General features: G+C 40.1%; 1 pseudogene; it reads left to right on the top strand.

Moving 5' to 3' along the window:
• The first annotated feature begins 10,823 nt into the window (after positions 1-10,823).
• Positions 10,824-12,824, top strand: LOC148934165 (putative receptor-like protein kinase At5g39000 pseudogene; annotated as a pseudogene).
• Positions 12,825-22,490: the final 9,666 nt, after the last annotated feature.

Consider the following 22,490-nt stretch of genomic DNA (forward strand, 5'->3'; position numbering starts at 1 on the left):
TTCTTCACATCCTGGACTTCCTTGCGTAGCTCTTCAATCTCTTCACTTGGCATGGCTTCCTCGGCTTCCTCAGGCTCTGCTTTCACCTTATCTCCCAACGAGTAGAAGAGAGTTTTGGTGCCGTGAGTCTGCAGCAACCCCTTGTTGAAAAAATAATCAACACTGAACACTTCCGGGGGTTCGCACATGACTACCAACGGAGCGGCCTTGGCGATCTTCATCTCTATGTTTCGTTGGAGGTAGGCGCCGAGGAGGTGGCAGGTATACATATGACGCGCAGGGTTGCTCATCATTTGGTGGCATGCCTGAGCCAGCCAATATCCTAGGTGCACTTTCACGCCTTTCGCCATGCACCATGTGAAGTAGAGGTCGGTAGTTGTGAGAGCTGAATTAGCGGTACCCATCAAGTTGTAACTGACAAACGTCTGAGCAAAGCGGAGAATTCGGTCTTCAATGTGGGAGGCCTTGGAGTAGCTGGACTTAAACATCCCCGCCTTGGGGTGCGTGATCAGTTCCCATGCTGTTTGCACCTTGAAACCGGGCGTGTTCTTCGGCACTCCAACCATCCTATCATTCCATGCCCCCTCTTCATCCTCAGCTTGGGTAAACAACCCCATCCGCAGAGACCATTCCCGAATGCTCATCTCATACTCTTCATTAAAAAGCCTGAACATTATAGAATCCGCGTCGAGACCAGTGGTGTTCTTCAAACGAAAGGTGGAGAAAAACTCCCTTGCTAGATCCACGGGCACCCTCTCCTGGCTGTGCTGTAATAACCACTCAAATCCTATCGAATAGATACAAACGTGAAATTCCTTGTCACATGCAATCATTTTAAGCTCCCTTGAGTTGTACTGCTTCCCAGATTTGGCCATCTTCCTAGCGCTACATCTTTCCTTGTACACTGCGATCCTCTTTTGGTCGTCGAACTGCCTCATCTCCTCTAACAACTCTTTAGTCAGCCAGACTTCCGGACGTCCTGGAATAGGCTCCTCTTCAGCTTCTTCAGAGTCATAGATGGGCTCAGGGATGGGCTCATCTTGTTCCTCGACAGAGGGTTCCTCGGTTATAGGGGAAAGGGTCTCCTCGACCTCCTTGACGAAGGGAGCTTTCCTAGAACGGGTAGATGAGGTCGCCGCCGCCTTTCCTTTCCTCGCCCTTTCCTTGGCCAGGCGGTGCTCCTCTGCCTCTGCAGCATCAGGAACTAAGTCATCGACTTCATCGAGGAGACTCCTCCTAGTGCGCCTCCTTTCTACCCTCTCATCTATCTTAGGTTCATCTTCATCCTGGTCATCCACCAGGTCCACAATCAATTTCAGCCCTCCCTCGGGCTCCGGTACTCCAGTCGTGAGTAGATCTGCTTCTTCCAACAGCTTTTCCGGGATTTCCCCTTCACGTTCCACTATCGGGGTCGCCCCCTCAATATAGATGGGGTTCTCCCCCCAGACACCGCTTGGGGTCGCCTCCTCTTCCACGAACTCAGGGGTCGCACCCCTGAAATCAATTGGGGTCTCATCCCCAGTTTCCAAAGGGGTTTCCTTCTCAGCAACATTCTTCACAATAGGGGTTTCCCCCTCAATCACACTATCCACAATAGGGGTTACCCCCTCCACAACTTCATCTAAAACAGGGGTAGCCCCCTAACAAACTTCCCTACCTTCAAGATTAGGGTTCTCATTTTCTTGCCTTTCTGTCTCCACCATGGTTTCGTCGTTCGTCGGTCCGTCACCCTTCGGCGTTCGTGTACCGCCTCCCCTTCCTCCGCCTCTTGTGAAGCGGTTTCTGCACGTTGAGATATAGAATCTTGCGGTCCTTCTTCACGAAGATTCGCCGGTTGTGCAGCCGAGTCTGCCGGAATCGTCGGTGGTGGTACGACCGGTGCGGACGGCATCAGGCTAGCGGCGAACAGGGCATACACTTCTTTTGCTTTCTCGACGCTCCCCAATTTCTGCGTCAATTCCGCCAACAGGGTTGGGTCGTACATCGTGCATTGTGAACTTCCGGTGAGTTGGGTTGAATCCATCACTGCAGATCTGAAATTGAGAGAAAAAACTGGTCGAATTTGGTTAGGGTTTGTTTTCTAGAGAGAGAGAACAAAAGTAGAGAGAAGGGAGAGTAAATTTCAGATTTCTGTCGATTTGGGATTATTGGAGAGAGAGAGAGGTGACGGTTGCTTTTCTGATGAAAGGATGGTGCAGTTTCAGGCATGATGTAAGCAACCGTACAACTTCCATAATTATCGGCAGATTTGAATTTCAAAATTTTTTTGTCCCTCCTTGACCTTTTCCTTCAAGTTTCCCTCGATTTCTTCCTTAAGATTCTCCTCCAAATGACTTCCCTAGACCATGACCTATATAAAAAAATATGAAGGTTCCAGACTCCTAGGTCAAGGTTAGAGTATAAAATATCGGTTTCCTTCGGAGTCTGGTGCTTCGAAAATATTTTTGGATTTTTTAAGTTTGAAAAGTAATTAAACTATTTACACACTTTTTTAGAATATTCCCGAGATTCCCTGGTTCAGTTTGTATTTTCAAAATTGTTAACTTACTCCTTGACCCAGGAATTCATCGGGAATATCCCCTCGTCTGTCTAGGCGATAGTAGGGAGTGCATGTAGTGGAACTTCGTCCACTACACACAACTCGGAATTATCCCTATAGACTTTTACTCTATGACCGTTGACAAGGAAAGGAACAGAGTTCGGAGCACTTCCCTGGATTTCCACTGCTCCGTTTGCTCGGATGCCGATGATGGTATATGGGCCGATCCATTTAGATTTCAATTTTCCTGGCATTAGCTTGAGCCGGGACTGGAAAAGGAGCACTTTCTGTCCCACATGAAGTTCCTTGACCCGGAGATTCTTATCATGCCATAACTTCGTCCTTTCTTTGTACCACATGGCAGACTCAAATGACTCCAGCCGAAGTTCCTCCAATTCTTGCAATTGTAACCTCCGCTCTTCTTCGCAAGCTATCGGTTTCATGTTCAGTTCTTTCACTGCCCAGTACGCCTTGTGCTCAATACCAACAGGTAAGTGACACATCTTGCCAAACACAAGTCTGTAAGGCGACATTCCAATAGGCGTTTTAAAAGCAGTTCTGTAAGCCCACAATGCGTCTCCGAGCCTCTTGCTCCAGTCCTTCCTTGACGGATTAACTGTTTTCTCCAATATTGCCTGGATCTCGCGATTAGAAATCTCTGCCTGGCCATTAGACTGAGGATGGTATGGAGTCGACACTCTATGGTGAACACCATATTTCTTCATCAAAGCCTCGATGGTGCGATTACAGAAATGAGTTCCCTGATCCGAGACGATGGCCCGAGGAACTCCATATCTGTTGAAAATATTGGCCCTCAAAAATTTTGCCACCTCCTTCGATTCGCATGTTGTGGTGGCCTTAGCTTCTATCCACTTAGACGCATAGTCCACTGCAGCCAATATATACGTGTTCCCACAAGACGATGGGAACGGTCTCATAAAGTCCATTCCCTAAACATCAAAAATTTCACACACGATCACCGGGACCTGAGGCATCTCGTCTCTCCTTGAAATTCCCGCCGTCTGCTGGCACCTCTCGCAACATTGGCAGAAATTAAAGGCATCCCTATTTAGCGTCAGCCAATAAAAACCGTTGTCCAAGACTTTCCTCGCTATCTTCATAGGTCCAAAGTGGCCTCCACATGCTAAGGTGTGGCAATGAATTAACACATCTCTTTGTTCCCATTCGGGAATGCAGCGTCTAATCACTTGATCTGAGCACATTTTCCATAGGTAAGGGTCGTCCCAAAAGTAATATTTAGCTTCACTCCTAATTTTCATCCTTTGGGCCCGGGAAACTTCGTCTGAACTTGGCATCTCTCCCGTGACCAAGTAGTTGGCTAAATCAACAAACCACGGTTCTGCATTTAGTGTGCGCTTCCCCTTATCCGATTCCCCTAGACCGGTCAGAGCCAAAACTGCTTCCCAGTTAGGTGGTCTAGGAAATTTCTCCAGAAGGTACAAATGCTCCTCGGGGAAGGCATCGGGTATGGCCTCTTCTGTTTCCCCCTGATGTATTCTGCTCAAGTGATCAGCTACTCTATTCTCCGTTCATCTTTTGTCTCTTACTTCCCAATCAAACTCCTGCAAGAGTAACACCCAACGGATTAATCTCGCCTTAGACTCTTTCTTAGCCAGCAAGTACTTAATCGCCGCGTGATCCGTGAAGACTATAACCCTCGACCCCAGGAGATAGGGTCGAAATTTTTCAAACGAGTATACGACAACCAACATTTCCTTCTCCGTGGTGTCATAATTCTTCTGAGCCTGATTCAGCGTCTTGGAAGTATAGAAGATCACATAGCTTTTATCATCAATTTTCTGTCCTAGGACAGCTCCCACAGCAAAATCACTCGCATCACACATTATCTCGAAAGGATGGTTCCAGTCTGGTGCCCTGATAATTGGTGTTGATACTAAATTTTCCTTAAGCAACTGGAACGCCCTTTCGCATCCTTCGTCAAAGACGAATTCCACATCATTATGTAGCAACTGAGTGAGTGATTGCGTGATTTTTGCGAAATCCTTGATAAACCTCCTATAGAACCCTGCATGGCCTAGGAAGCCTCTCACCTCTTTTTGGTTCGTAGGGTATGGTAATTTTGATATCACATCCACCTTTGCTTTGTCTACTTGAATACCTCTCTCAGAAACCACGTGACCCAGGACAATGCCTTCAGTCACCATGAAATGGCATTTCTCGAAATTCAACACTAAATGCTTCTCTTGGCATCTCTGTAACACTAGATCAAGGCTGGCTAAACAAGTATCAAATGAGTTCCCATATACGGTGAAATCGTCCATGAATATCTCAATGTATACTTCCAACAGATCCGAGAAAATGCTCATCATACACCGTTGGAAAGTTCCCGGTGCATTACACAATCCAAACGACATTCTTCGGTATGCATAGGCACCAAAGGGGCATGTGAATGTGGTTTTCCCTTGGTCCTCTGGATTAACGTAGATTTGGAAATAGCCGCTGTATCCATCAAGGAAACAAAAGTACTGTTTGCCAGCCAGTCTTTCCAGCATCTGATCAATGAAAGGTAGGGGAAAATGATCCTTCTTTGTGGCTTCGTTCAACTTCCTGTAGTCGATGCACATCCTCCATCCTGTCACTAGTCTGGTGGGTACCAACTCATTCTTTTCATTCTTAACAACCTGTATTCCAGATTTTTTTGGCACCATATGGACAGGACTGACCCACTCACTGTCAGGAATGGAGTAGATAATCCCTAGAGCAAGCAATTTTAACACCTCCTTTAGGACCTCCTCTCTCATGTTCGGATTCAATTTCCGTTGTGCATCTCAATGAGCCTTCGCACCTTCTTCTAAACGAATGTGGTGCATACAAAGATCCGGACTTATTCCCACCAAGTCTGAGAGATTCCATCCTATTGCTTTCTTGTTTCTTTTGATGACTTCCAATAAGTCCTTCTCTTGCTCCTTGGTCAGGTTACTGCTGACTATTACCGGAAATGTCTCATCCTCCTCCAAGTAAGCGTACTTGAGGCCTGGTGGAAGTTTTTTCAGCTCCTTTTTTGTTCCATTCGTCTCCTGGGGCAAGGGATTTTTGTCCGCAATTTCTGGTGATGCCTCCTTCCCAGACCCAGGAGATTTTTCCAGACTAGCCACATGAGCCGATCCCTTAGATTTGGCCGACTCAGGACTTCTGCAGAATTCCATAATGGCCTCAGTGAGTTCTTCATCTGTCAATTCCACTGTGTTCATTGCTGCACACCATCCTACAACTTCTCTGTCAATCGAATGAATCAACTCCGAGTTGTCGATTTGTTCCTGTATCAATTCCGTCTCAAGATACTCTTGGACCAAGGGGTTAATAACATCAATAGCATAAAGATTCTCAACATCTAAAGGCTTTTTCATCCCCTCATCTATGCTAAAGGTATACTTCTCCCCGTTATAGTCTAAGCAAATTGTTCCATCAAAGACATCGATAATGGTCTTAGCGGTACGCAAAAATGGTCTCCCTAAAAGTACCCCACTAGACTCAGTAGACCCATTATCATTCATCTTGATCACATAAAAATCAGCAGGATATAGAAAATCATGCACTTTGACTATAACATTTTCCAACACTCCTTCAGGGCAGATGCAAGTTCTATCTGCTAACTGGATCACTACCTTGGTAGCAACCATTCTCACCCCAGTCAACTTCTTATAGATCGAAAGCGGTAAAACATTTATTGACGTCCCTAGATCACACATAGCATGCTCGACCTTGATATCCCCTAGAGAGATGGGTAATGTGAACATACCTGGCTCGGTGCATTTTGAGGCATCCTTCTCTTTTGTATCACAACAGACACATTCTCCCCGATCACAATCTTCCCATCTGGCTTAGTCTTCCCTGCAATGAACTCTTTGATGAACTTGCTGAAGGCAGGCATTTTTAAGGCTTGCAAGAATGGCAGGTTGATCTCCAACTTGCTAAAAATCTCCATGAGATCCTCTGTATCATCCTTTTTCTTCTTCGCTTCCCCGCGGTATGGAAATGGCTTTGGTCGCTTTACTGCATTGGTGGAAGTCCCAACCTGGGTTCCATCAACTCCACTGTTTCCTTTCTTACTCACTTCTTCAGGTTCGGGGTCTAGGAAGAACGGGTCCCTTGGTCGAGGTAGGGATCCCCTTAAATCTCCCTTCTGGAGGTCTTCCTAAATAAGGATTTCCCTGGGTCTAGCGCTTTCCTCTTGATGCAGCTGACTCTGTTTCCCTTCACTAGCCTGCATGGGCACTTCCTCATCGATTTCCAACGTTGGCCCTTCATAACCCCGCCCAGATCTCAAGGTGATATGACTAATGTTTGCTCGGTCTTGCGGTTTGACGGTGGCGGGAAGTTTCCCTTCATTTCCTCGCATCTCATTCAAGGAGACTGCAATCTGGGACAGTTGCTTTGCCATCATATCCATGGCGGCTTTATGTTCAGACTGAGCATCTTGTAACTTGTGCACCACGTCATTGTTAGAGTGTAGGTTACTCTGCATGAACTGCTGTGAATTCACTAGTTCGTGGACCATGTCATCCAAACTCCTCTATGGTCTGGAGTTGAATTGACCAGAATTCGGTCCTTGACCTTGATTCTGACGATAGTTACCTTGATGATTGTTGTATTGGTTCCCTGATGGTTGTTGTAGTGGCTACCAGACCCTTGATTCCCTTAATGATTTGGTTGGGAATTCTGGTAGTTCCCTTGGTTATTCCTCTGATGAGGCGGCACATAGGAGCTCCCTGGATTGTTCTGATTCCTATTTCCCCAATTAGTATGGTCCTGATTCCTGTACCCCAGCTGCAATTGCCCCTCTTGACCTTTCCCTGACCAGTTGGACTGCCTCTCCGGAGGGTGTGCATAATTCGTGAGCTGAAGTGGGGTGGCTGGCCTTGATCATGGTCAGTCCATCTGAAGTTTGGGTGAGTCCTCCATGGAGCGTCCCTCTGTCTTCCTTGGTTCCAACTTCCGTCGGGATTCCAACTTCCCATCGAATTTGCCTGAGCTTGACACTCCCCTTTGCAGGGCTGACTGTAGTACAATTGAAGTTGCCTTTCCTCCTGACCAGGGGGTTTCTCAATTTCCACTGGAGCATGCGGATTGTATTTCTCAATCGCATTTAGCAAGGCCTTTTCCAGTTTATCGATCCTATCTTCCACCTTCTTGTCTTCTTGTTCCATCACTGCATTGGCTGATCCTTTCCTCAATATGCTTCGCGGGTTATCATAGGCCTTCTTCGCCTCGATCAGCCTTTCCAAGGTTTCCCGAGCTTCACTTGCTTTATTCTTGGTAAAATTTCCCCCGCTCGAGGAGTTCATCAAGTCCTTTGATTCAGGGTTTGCACCTTCGTATAACAGATAATAAGTCTCCGCTTCTATCATCCTGTGGTTCGGACAAGCATCCAGCAGCCCCTTGAAACGGGACCAATAAGAACTCAGAGACTCATCGTATTCTTGCTTGCACTCCTGAATCTTCTTCTTCAAGGCATTCGTCTTGTTGGATGGAAAAAAGTAATCCAGAAACTCTAGTTTAAAATCCTTCCACGTGTTGATCGAGTCCGGTGAGAGCCTTAGCAGCCAAGTGTTCGCCTCCCCTTTGAGAGCAAACGGGATTGCTCGAAGACGGTAGTCCTCCTCTGTTGCCTCGTTGGGTCACTTTTGAATGCTGCATAGTTTACTAAACTCATTCAAAAATTCATAGGGGCATTCGTTCCTACGCCCAGAGAAAGTGGGTAGAACTCCGAGTACATTCGTCTTGATATCGATCGACCTCCGCCGTGGGTTTGAGACTATAGCATGAGCGGGTTCACCGTCGAGATGTGCGGTGAGTAACCCTATTTCCGGATCGGGATAAACTAGATGAGCCATATTCGGGTCTTCCTCCTCCTCGGTCTCGGAATGCTCTGGTTCTGTTGACGACTTCGGGTTCTCCTCTGTCGACGAATTCCACTCTTTTTCACTCTCTGACTCGAACGGGAATGGATCCTCCGTCCTCAATCCTGATCTGGTGGTGATGGTAGATGTAGATTCCTTGACTCGCCACTTGTATTGGCCACTCCCTGACCCAGATGAGCTTGCCCAACTTCCAGAATGGAAGCCTGCGTTCATAAACTGTCAAGGAGAAAGAAAATAACAGAAATTAAAATATTTACACCAGATCCTTAAACGAAATAACAATAAACGCCATCCTTCCCCAGCAACGGCGCCATTTGAAAGCTACTGATGATGTGTGTGTTCACGGTGCGCACAGAAGGAAATAAACAGGTTCCCTTGGTCCAGCAAATCCACTAGATCACGCGGTCTAGGAACTCGTTGGTCGTAGGAAATCCTGGTCGTCGGACACACAGAGCACTCTTTCAAAAACCCTCAACCACTTTACTAAACCTAGTATAGGGAAGTAGGGATCGATCCAACAGAGAAGGATGCGTAATAATCATGTTCAAGGATTTAGACTTGTTTTTTGTGTTGGCTGCTGCCACGCATTTTTTTTGGGTTGAGGAAAACAAATTAAACTTGACTTGGGAATTTTAAAACTACTACGCTAATAGCTAGACTTAGGCGAAATAACAAGAGAACGTTGCAAAGAAAATTAACTGCTCAATTACCAGATCTAAGAAAACTACTCTAATTACCTAGACCTAGGAAACAAACTGACTGTGGGGACCATGACTGAAAAAGCAGGGTACGGACGAAAAGCTGGCAGAATAACTAACTCGGGTACTAACTAACAGCGACATCATCTTCTTCAACCAAATTGCGTAAAAACTCATAAGAAAAACAACATGAACGAAATCAGAGCATAGCAAACTAAATCTAAATCAAATTGATGCATAACAACGAAGAACTAAACGAATCTGCAGATGCTAGACGAAGTAAAACAGGAAACAAGCAGAAAACTCAAATCCATCCAACAACTTCCTTTTCTCACTTCGGATCCAACCTCAGACGCTAAATCCACTCCGGATCCAAGCGTCTGACACAAACTCCACCCAACAGAAACACTTCATCACTTCAGATTTAAACAACAACCTCCAATCAGTCAACAAACCACAGATCTATCACCAAATTCCCAGATCGAGTACCACAACATCAAAATAAAATAGAGATCGACATAAAACTTGTTAAAATAAACTCTCAGCAGCAAGATCTACGTAAATCAACTTCACATATCACAACTAAACGCAAACTAACAGAAGCGAAAAGATAACAAGTAACATCAACAGCCAAGTCGACTCCCGAAAGTGAAGTTCGACCGCAAAAGTGCAAAACAACTGAAATTAAAAGAGATTGTATCTTTGTCCACACGCGGACGGTGTTGCAACTGAGACTTTTTAAAGAAATGAACCCTTTCGTAACCCGAACTACCCCAGATCTCCCATTCCCAAGTGTGTGTTATGTGTGTGAGCTAAAAGAGAGTGAAAAAAGTGATAAGTGATGTTTTGTGCGTTGCATGCTCTTCTATATATAAGCGTTGGAGTGGGGCCTAACGAGGTATAGATAGACTTTGTTGCCCTCAGCTACTGACTCCCTCCGTCACGCCTTCTTTTCCTTTGTATTCTGCTTACTTCACTTCATTACTTTGCTAGACCGTTTCCTTCAGCATTCCCTCGATCTAGCGATTTTATCACACACCTGGCTTAGGAAACATGTTAGAACCACCAAATTGTAACGCTTTTCACCATATAACCGATGCATGAAATTAGCCTTATCACTATGTCACGTGTGACAAGTGGGAGAATCGAAAACTTTGTGTCCCACATGTTCGCCAAGTGGGAGAATGTAAGTTTTATGTCTCACATATATGACACGTGATAGAATCTTAAATAGAATTGGATTTTTGATATAATACATTAACTTGGTATAAGACACATTATTTACTAATAATTAGCTATCAATTAGCTATTAATATATATTTGAATGGGACGTTTCTTAGTATGTGATTAATTAGCCATTTAATTGGCAAAATCAATTAGTAGTCGATCATAACACACATTTTTTCCTTTAGAGCATCTCCGGTGGCACCCTTCCCACTAGGACTTTCCACAAAAACCTCATGCCACGTCACTAGGACTTCCCACTAGGACTTCCCATCCCACTGCACAATGTAGGACTTCCACTAGGACTTCCCGCAGTAAAATAAAATCACAATTATTCAATTTATACGTTTCAAATTTACGAAATTTAACGAGCCGTATATATAGAGCCGTATTTATAGAGTTTAAAAAAAATTAAATTTTAACTCGGATGTCCGACCGGGACGTCCGACCCCCTCCACAATGGCGGACGTCAGGTAGGACGTCGCGAGGATATCCGAGGACATCCGACGGGCTAATGGGACGGGCGTGTCCAACCTTTTGCTCCACAATGGCAGACGTCGGGTAGGACTTCCGCGACGTCTTACCGCGACGTCCGCTGTTGGAGATGCTCTAATAAATTAGCTATCAATTAGCTATTAATATATATTTGAATGGGACGTTTCTTAGTACGTGATTAATTAGCCATTTAATTGGCAAAATCAATTAGTAGTCGATCACCATAAATAGAATATTTGATTTCTATTAATAAAGAAAATATACGTGTATATATATAACTATTTGATTAGCACTACGTAGGCAATCAAATGAGAATATATATATGGGTGTGACTACACAGATTGATTCATATTATTGACCAATTAGTCATTACCGATTTGACTATATATTTCATATGATTTGAATCAAATTAATAAGGTTATATTAATGCAAAAGAATCGTCCATATTATTATATAGCCACTTTGGTGGAAAGGACTTTAATGTTTTATAATTATGGTTTGTCCTCTCTATGCCTATAAATACAAGTGTGGTGATTCCATCAAATCACACACATTACAGAGAACACATAAACGAGGGAAAGAGAGAGAAACAAATCCTTGGAGTTGGAGTTGCGCTACTACGTCAAAGAAAGCCCGAGGAAGTTCTCTCCGTCTTCCCCAATCGCTTCCGCTATGGATCGCCAAGGTATATTTCGATCCTATTATGGTTATGGTTTTACGTGAAATACATGATGGGTTTAGGGTTTATATTCAATTAATCAGCAACACGGCTATGGGTGGACGCCGCATAAAGAGCAATTTGTGATCAACTACACCCGCAATACTCCTCCCTATACTGATCCGCCTCAAGTATATGTATCTGCTAGAACAATGATGAACCTCAGCACAAGTTTAGAGTGTGGATTTTAGGTTGATTCTGGATTCTACTATCTGCTTCGCTCCCACTTCAGTGAGTTTGGGCGTGGAATAGAAAAGGCAAATGAGAGAGTGTTTTCAATAAATATCAACAATGATCAGACGACAGATGCTGAGATCGATGTCATCTACTTGGCCGGCGGCCCTGATATTCCCATCTCCAGAGATTACATAACATGGGTTCCTGATGATGGAAATTGTGGAAAGCAAAATCTGCGGCTACCTTTGGGGCCTAACCTTCAGAGACGGCCAAGATATATTAGTGCTATGCTAAACGGCTTGGAAATTTTCAAACTTAATGATTCAAGAGGAAGTTTTGGAGCATCCAACCATGAACTCTTGACCGATTCACCACTGGCGTCAGCAGCGGTGAACCCTCCATCGAAGAAAAACCGTGTTGTAATTTACACGGTAGTAGGGAGTGTTATCGGCGTAGTTGTGGTGGCTGCAGCTATGTTTTTATTGGTTCTACGGAAATTGAAGGATACTGGCACGAGTGTGACCAAGTCAAGGTCCACTGTGGGAACTAGTGGATCAGCCATCTCCCTAACTTCAGATATATGCAGATACTTCTCCCTCAACGAGATCAAAACTGCCACCCGCAAGTTCGACGACAACTTCGTCATCGGCAGGGGAGGCTTTGGCAATGTCTACAAATGCCTCATCGACAACGCAGCCACAACCGTTGCAATCAAAAGGCTCAACTCCACTTCCAACCAAGGCGCTAGAGAGTTCCTTACCGATATCGACATGCTCTCAAAGCTTCGCCACCGGAACCTGGTCCCCCTCATCGGCTATTGCGATGACAAGGGCGGGATGATACTGGTATACGACTACATGGCTCATGGCAGCCTCCGCGACCACATCTACAACTCCGACAATCCACCCTTAATGTGGAAGCAGTGCCTCCAGATCTGCCTTGGGCCGCCAGGGGACTGGACTACCTCCACAGTGGCAGAAAGCACTCCATCATCCACCGCGACGTCAAGTCCAGAAACATCCACCGCGACGTCAAGTCCACCACGATGGACAATTAATGTCCGTCGGTAAGGAACTAGTCGGTAATTTTTTTTCCCAATGGAATTACCGACGGAATATACATTAATTAAAAAATGAAAAAAATTAGCGACGGAATATTCCGTTAGTAATTCCTAGCGAATAGTTTTCCGTTGGTAATTCCGTTGGTAATTTGACTTTTTTTGTAGTGTCTGAGGATCCATCAACATGCTACTGGACGAGAAATGTGTAGAAAATTGGTTTGAGATCGGCTTCTCCAGGAATAAAACAGTGTTACACGCATTTTTACTACTCCATCCGTCTCTTGTTACTTGCACTTTTCATTTTAACTTGTAAATTAGGGATTAAATTTTTAGCATATTATAAGTTTAATAAGAGAGCACCGAATTTAAAGTGAATATTTAATTACCTATAATATATTAATTAAATAACCTAATTCTTCATTCATTCCCTCATTAAATTAAAAATTATTGAGAACGTATACTGTACCCTAAGTTTTTGGTAATATATATATATATATATATATATATATATATATATATATATATATATATATATATATATATATATAGGGGAGTGTTAGGGTGCCACCACCCCTTAAAATAACACCATATCACCATTCCTAGCCAATCATTTGTACACGTGGACGAATAATAAGCTGCCACGTGGCCAATTTTTTTTTTCAAGGATAAAAAAAGACGGGCAGCAATATTTAATACCTTATACAACAATTTTTCTTGAACAACAATATCCAACACGCTAGACAGCAATCTATTGAATATTGCTGTTTAGCGTTTATAATATTGCTGTATAAGTGGTGTCACAGTGTCACTTTAAGAGGGCTTGTCATTTTAACACAAACCTATATATAGGATTGTGATCAATTGAGATTTTTTAGGGTAATTGAGAAATTAGATGCAAAATCAGCCACTCATTTTTATTAAATGAGTGGTCCAGATTTTGCCAGATGGAAAATATTTTTAGATTAATTAATTATGAAAAGGCAGAATGGTAATATCATGGTACATTTAATTCAATAAATATTTTTTTAATATTTCATTTTATTTTTTTTAATTTTTTTAATTTTATTTTGTTTTTTTTTATTTTTTTAAATTTTTTTGAATTTTTTTGAATTTTTTTAAATTTTTTAAAATTTTTATTTTTCAACTACATATACAATTCATATCAATTACACACTGATAATGTCAACTACATGTACAATTCATGTCAACTATGTGTACAATCCAACAACATACACAATTCATGAAACACATATAATGTCAACTATGTGTACAATCCATGTCAACTACATATACAATTCATGTCAACTACACAATATAATGTCAACTACATTTACAATTCATGTCAAAAAGTATTTATTGAATAAAGTTGTTGACATTTGACGTGTAGTTGACATGTATTGTATATGTAGTTGACAAAAATAAATTTAAAAAAAAAATTAAATTTTTTTAAAAAAAATTTAAAAAAATTTTAAAATAAAATTTAAAAAATTAATTAAAAATAAAAATTAAAAATACTTATTGAATAAAGTTGTTGACATTTGATGTGCAGGCTAATGACGATAATACCCCCTAGTTGACATAAACTACATGTTATTGATATTTCATAAATATTCTAGATGAGTGACTGAGATTGCATCTCAATTCTCAATTAGATTCAAAAATCTCAACCTAACAAGACCATATATATATATATATATATATATATATATAGTTAGGATGAGATTTTTGGGCATAATTGAGATATGAGATGCAATCTCAGCCACTAATTCACAAGATTAACTTAATGTCAACAACTATCACATTATGTCAACACGGGGGTATAATTGTCTTTTCATTAAATTGTATTTGAAATCATTTTCTAAAATCCTCTCTAAAACTCAAGCTGTAAAGTCTTCAAATCATCAACATTCAAATCTTCAAATCTCTTCAACATTCAAATCTTCAAATCATCAACATTCAAATCTTCAAATCTCTTCAACATTCAAATTTTCAAATCTTCAACATTTAAATCTTCAAATCTTCAACATTCAAATCTTTAAATCTTCAAATATTCAACATTTAAATCTTCAAATCTCTTCAACATTCAAATCCTCAAATCTTCAACATTCAAATCTTCAAATCTTCAAATCTTCAATATTCAGTAAAATAACACTTAATAAAATGTCAACAACTAACAAATAACACTTACAATTCACATATCAATACTGAGAATATCGAATGTCAACAACTCGTATTAAAATGTCAACAACTAAAAAATAACAGTTATAATTCACATATCAATATCGAGAATATCGAATGTCAAGAACTCGTATTAAAATGTCAACAACTAACAAATAACACTTATAATTTACATATCAATACCGAGAATATTGAATGTTAACAACTCGTATTAAAATGTCAACGACTAACAAATAACACTTACAATTCACATATCAATACCGAGAATATCGAATGTCAACAATGCTGGGGTTTGGAGCCCCTTGCACAGCGGAAAACTTGTACAATAACAAATAAATCAGACGAGGATCTATTTGACCGATTATGCAATTAATCAATTCACATGTTAAACAGATAATTGCATGCTAGAACGCAAATAATTCATGCTCATAGAAAGTAAACCCTAAAACATGAATTCTATGGTTTAGGGTTACCGATTTTGATTCTCCAAAGAATCGTCGATTGCTCGCGCCTTCTCCACGATGATCTTCAATACTAGACCACGGATCTTCTCTCTGGTTCCCGAACTATATCTCGATATCAGGGTGTGCTGATCTTATCAAAATACTAGAACTCGAATAAAGAAGACAGAAGAAATCCTTCTCCAATTAGGAGATAAATTCGAACTCCTCTAGGTAGAGGGGGACGAAAATTATGAGTAATAATAATTAATGATTTCTGTCTCCTTTATTCTCCTATTTATATTAAGTTTCTTTTGGGCCCAGACAGGGATCTATGGAAGGTTTTGGATATGGGTTCCCCCAATTAGCTTTTTACTAATTAAATTGAACCCACAATTTAATACAAGCTTATATTGGAATATTACGAGCAGCCACTACAGAAGTAATATTGAACTCTCCCCATCCAAATCCGAAATTACAAGTAATCCGGATTTCCTCTTTGTTTATTATTTATTTCTCGCGCTTAAGATATAAATGTCCATTAATTAATTAATTAATGTCTGCTATGGACTTAATTAATTAATATCTTATTAATTCCAAGAGTGGACTTAGCAAGAAACATTTAATTATTATTCATAGAGTAATAAAACTCCAACTGGCCAGTTTTTCGAATAATAAAACCTTGTTCGAGCTCCTCTTGAGGACATTATCAAACGAGACTCACCCCGCGCACGATTCAACATAATAGCAATCCTAGCACCGCTAGATATTAATCACCACTACCCAATATATCAGGATTATTGGGTTGCGAAAAACCCGCGCCATTTGATAAGTCAAAGTAGTGCATAATCAATACCGTATGCTCAATGCTAATGTATGTAGATTAAGAAATACTCCCTCCGTTCCACTTAAAATGAAACATTTGGAAATCGGCACGAGATTTTATGCAGTGTTGTATTGTGAGTTAAAGAAGAGAGAGTAAAGTAAGAGAGATGAAAAAGTAGAGATAGAGTTATTTCCATTTTAGGAAACGTTTCATTTTTAATGGGACAAACAAAAAAGGAAAACGTTTCATTTTTAATGGGGCAGAGGGAGTAGTATTTTATCAAGACCTAGTCTTTCAGTAGATAGCATAAAGACACGTCTTGCTGTTAGATCCGTTCAGTGCTATACCACACCAATGTTATCTTATTTCAGTAAGGCTTAGAAATATGCGGATTGACATTGCAACCTTTCACGATAGGTAGCCAAAGCCTATCTAGGTTGTGAAATTCTTCTTTTTCTTTTGCAAAGCATTGCATAGATCTGACCGTGTTACCTTAAAGTGGACGACGCCCACAACCGGTCTACTAAGCAAAAGACTTAGACTTTGTTTACTTCTTATGCATTTAAATGTTTGTAAAACATCTTATAAATGCACAAGCAAACACAATGTAATAATAATAGTGATTCTATTCGTGCGAGACTGCTCGAATAATACTGAATCGGGTTAAAAGTGGATTATAGAGTTTTACGTATACAAACAAGATTCTATTCGAGCGAAATTTGCTCGAAACATGCTTTTCAGTATACCAAACCTAACAAACAACGCGTATTAAAATGTCAACAACTAACAAATAACACTTACTATTCACATATCAATATCGAGAATATCGAATGTCAACAACTCGTATTAAAATGTCAACAACTAACAAATAATACTTATAATTCACATATCAATACCGAGAGTATCGAATGTCAACAACTCGTATTAAAATGTCAACAACTAACAAATACTCCCTTCGTCTCGGAGTATTAGACTCACTTCTTTTGGGCACATGATTTAAGGAATTGATATTTAAATAGTTAAAGTGGAGAGAGTAAAGTATGAGAGAGGGAAAAAGTAGGGGAGAGAAGAGAGAAAAAAGTAGGTGGAGAATAAAATAAGATAGATGCTTTTTGCTGAAAAAGGAAATGAGTATAATATGTTGGGACATCCCAAAAAGGAAAGTTGGTCTAATACCTTGGGACGGAGGGAGTAACACTTACTATTCACATATCAATATCGAGAATATCGAATGTCAACAACTCGTATTAAAATGTCAACAACTAAAAATAACACTTATAATTCACATATCAATACCGTGAGTATCGAATGTCAACAACTCATATTAAAATGTCAAAAACTACAAAGTAACACTTATAATTCACATATCAATACCGAGAATATCTAATGTCAACAACTAAAAAATAACACTTATAATTCACATATCAATAGTCAGAGTACCAAACACCTAGAGTGCAAGCTTGATTCTCACATCCAACACAATTGATAATCCAATTCCTCCCGACTACCATCACTAAATCATATATCAAAAGCAACCGATCAGAAAGAGAATTAAAAATTACTGAAGCGATTGAATTATGAGGAAAATAACACAGACCAAACTCACTGGATAGAAGAACACCAAAACCCCCAAATTGAAAAGGGGGAAACGCAGCTGCTTCAATAGTAGAGATTAAGAGTTTATAATATTAGTATAACATCAAATCGATAGGAATTGAGTGAAAACATAATTGCCACAATCCAAAAAGAGTTATCAAAAATCACCGAAACAGTCGAATTTGGGGGGAAATGGTTAGGTTTGGTATATTGAAAAGCATATTTCGAGCAATTTCGCGCGAATAGAATCTTGCTTGTATACGAAAAACTCTACAATCCACTTTGAACTCGATTCAGTATTATTCGAGCAGTTTCGCACGAATAGAATCATTATATTATTACATTGTGTTTGCTTGTGCATTTATAAGATGTTTTATAAACATTTAAATGTATAAGAAGCAAACAAAGTCTAAGTCTTTTGCTTAGTAGACTGGTTGTGGGCGTCGTCCACTTTAAGGTAACACAGTCGGTTCTATGCAATGCTTTGCAAAAGAAAAAGAAGAATTTCACAACCCAGATAGGCTTAGACTACCTATCGTGAAAGGTTGCAATGTCAGTCCGATTATTTCTAAGCCTTACTGAAATAAGATGACATTGGTGTGGTATAACACTGAATGGATCTAACAGCAAGACGTGTCTTTATGCTATCTACTGAAAAACTAGGTCTTGATAAATAACTATTTCTTAATCTACATACATTAGCATTGAGCATACGGTATTGATTATGCACTACTTTGACTTATCAAATGGTGCGGGTTTTTCGCAACCCAATAATCCTGGTATATTGGGTAGTGGTGATTAATATCTAGCGGTGCTAGGATTGCTATTATGTTGAATCGTGCGCGAGGTGAGTCTCGTTTGATAATGTCCTCAAGAGGAGCTCGAACAAGGTTTTATTATTCAGAAAACTGGCCAGTTGGAGTTTTATCACTCTATGAATAATAAATAAGTGTTTCTTGCTAAGTCCACTCTTGGAATAAATAAGATATTAATTAATTAAGTCCATAACTGACATTAATTAATTAATTGACATTTATATCTTAAGCGCGGGAAATAAATAATAAAAGTGGAAACCCGGATTACTTGTAATTTCGGATTTGGATGGGGAGAGTTCAATATTACTTCTGTAGTGGCTGCTCGTAATATTCCAATATAAGCTTGTATTAAATTGTGGGTTCAATTTAATTAGTAAAAAGCTAATTGGGCGAGCTCATATCCAAAACCTTCCATAGATCCCTTTCTGGGCCCAAAAGGAACTTAATATAAATAGGAGAATAAAGGAGACAGAAGAATCACAATTTTCATACTTGAAATTTTCGAAATTTTCGCCCCCCCCCCCCCCCCCCCAGCTGAAGGAGATTTCGATTTCTACTCCTTTTCCCAAAAGGATTTCTTCTGTCTTCTTTATTTGAGTCCTAGTATTTTGATGAGATCAGCCCACCCTGATATCGAGATACAGTTCGGGAACCAGAAAGAAAATTCGTGGTCTAGTATTGAAGATCTTCGTGGAGAAGGCGCAAGCAATCGACGATTCTTTGGAGAATCAAATCGGTAACTCTAAACCGTAGAATTCATGTTTTAGGATTTACTTTCTTTGAGCATGAATTATTTGCGTTCTAGCATGCAATTATCTGTTTAACATGTGAATTGATTAATCGCATAATCGGTCAAATAGATCCTTGTCTGATTTATTTGTTTTGTACAAGTCTTCCGCTGTGCAAGGGGCACCAAACCCCAGCAGAAATAACATACACCGAACTCACTGGAGAGAAGAACAACAAAATCCCCAAATTCAAAGGGGGAATGAAAACTGCCTCGTGAATTAAGCGAATTTAATACCTAATTCTACAGAAGAAGAGAGAAATTATCTCACCAGGCTTGAAAAACACAGACAATCCAAAATCAATAGCCTTGAGAGCCGAATTCTCCTTCTTATTCGCAAAAAGGAAGTTCTCCGGCTTCAAATCGCGATGCATAACCCTATGCTCGTGCAACATCCTGACCATCTCGGCGATCGTCCTGGCCACGCCAGCGGCTACCCGGTTGCTTAGTGCCCGCGCGCCACGATCTGGTCGAACAGCTCCCTGCCCTCGCAGAGCTCCATGACGAGGTGCACGGCCTTGGCGAGCCACTCGTCGATTTCACCGCCGCGAGACTCCTTGAGGACCGTGCAGAGCTCGATTAGGATCTTCTCCTCCGCCGCCGGATTAAGCGTGAGCAGCCAGAAGAACCAGCTGAGTGCCACCGACGAAGTGTCGCGGCCGGCGAGGATGAAATTGAGGAGATTTGGCAAATTATCATGAAATTACCGTTATACCCTTTCATAATTAATTAATCTAAATTATTTTTCATGTGGCAAATTCTGGACCACTCATTTAATATTAATGAGTGGCTGATAATACATCTCAATTCTCATTATCCACAAATCCTATATATATATATATAGAGAGTCTCATTATCCACAAATCCACTCTTAAAGACCGAACCACTGAACCCTACCAAATTAGGGCTTTTAGATCTAGTTTTTTATGGATAAGATACAGAAATTTATAAATTAATTTCGCCTTCATCACAAGCCTATTTTAATTCATCCGAAGGTAAATAAGTCATACTAACATGTTACGAAGATTTAACTTCATTCCAGAATATATTACTTCATTCTAGTAGGTTTTTACTTCATTCTAGTAGGTTTTTACTTCATTCCAGTAGGTTTTTACTTCATTCCAGTACGTAAATGTGGTTTCGCTGTCGTGTGCCGTCCTTTCTCTCTACAATATCTATCACCACCGCCATGGCGCTAATATTGGTTTAATAAACACATGGAATAATGTAATAAATTATTGGAATGAAGTATGTGTAGAAGCATTTGAAGTCCTACTGGAATGAAGTAAAAATCTTATCCAATGAAGTAATAACGTTCATGAATGAAGTAATAAACTCACTTGAATAAATTGCATCTTTAAATGTCAATCAAGCAAAAACCCACGTCAATGAATTTGAATGAAACATACGTTGAATCATTTCAAAACCTACTGGAAGCAAGTAAAAACATGTTGTAGTTTCAAGGTATTAGGTACAGAATGAAGTAATAAACCTATACAATGAAGTAAAATGGGCTAGTAATGAAGCAGAAAAAATTTTCACAGCAGCACATCTCATCAAAAAAACTAGATCTAATGGCCCAGATTTGGTCTCTAGTTCGGTCTTTAAAATTGGTTCGACATTGATCACAACTCTATATATATATATATATAAATTGTTGAGAACATACCATTTTTTTTTTTAAGATAATCAACCTTTATTAGTAATAGCATATCTTTATAAAAGTTTGTTAATTTTGAACATTTAATTTTAAAATATGTTGAATAATATGAAAAGGCTTATATTGAGGAAACCCACACTGAATGTAATCTTGGAATTCACGTTTGACACAAGTAGAAAGTATTTTCCTATGTAGGAATTCACCTAAATATAAAAAGATCGAATGAATCGATGTTTAGTTTAATTAATATTTATTGTAAATCATAAAGGTTTTCATAATTAATTAATACTATATATACTCCATCCATTCAAGTTATTTAGGATTGACACGAGTTTTAATGTGTAATCGATAAAGTAAGAGAAAGAGATAAAATAATTGAAATTGTGCGGCGGACGTTAAAAGCCATTAATAATAAAGCAAAAGAGAGAGAGAAAAAATTATTGCCATAAATGGACTATAGAATAATATGAGGACAACATTGATGCATTTCTCTTACACAAAATCAGCCTTGTATTCACTACACAACGAAATACCCATCATCTCTACACAGAGACCATGAAGATCCCTTACATATTACAACAGAATCAAACATCCACATAAAAAACATGACGAAGAAGCACTACGCAGTTAACATAGATATTCACGCAATTAGCGATCAAGGCTACGTTACATGGAAGGACTTATCGATTGCGGCATAAATCGCGAAAATTGCAGTCCCGCGAATTAGACTGCCTAATAAATCTGTCGCATAGTGCATTGGCACTGCCAGACAGGCACATGGCCATATTGTTCGCATTCACAGTGTCATACGTAATTGTATTACCTTGCTCCAGAACCCTTCTCGCTGTTTCAGACGCCATCAGGAACTCCTCGGCGTCCAGCATACTGTCGGCAATTGTGGCGGTGTCGAAGCCCTCCCCGTTTCGCACTTGTGTGCTGAGGAAGACGAGTGATAATACCGTTACCATTGCTGCCAAGTGGAGAGAAAACTTCTTCATTTTTTTAAGCTCTACTTTATTTTTTACTACACTACTTTGCTTTTATTTCACGTGAGTATAAGAGAATATAGTTGAAATAAATTATTGGCGTCTTATAACTATCCGAATGAATCAGCAATCGAGCGTTGGTCTTTTTCGATAAAGTACTAAATGTTATTGGATCCGTGAATGTGGTCCGAGGTCACAATTTCCTGCCCTATAATCCTTATCCTCTTTGTTCACATCAGGCCACAACTCTTGGACAGTCTCCTCATGCTATTTGATACAATTTGGACTAATATTCATTGATTTACTTTAAAACTGAACTACGAAGTAATAATATATAATACAAAATTATTCATTAAAAATTACAAATATTAAAGAAAAACGTAAAAGT

Source organism: Salvia hispanica, chromosome 1 (genome assembly GCF_029641045.1).
Source record: "Salvia hispanica isolate PSC_SH4W2 chromosome 1, Shi_PSC_v1, whole genome shotgun sequence".
NCBI classification, from domain to species: Eukaryota; Viridiplantae; Streptophyta; class Magnoliopsida; order Lamiales; family Lamiaceae; genus Salvia; species Salvia hispanica.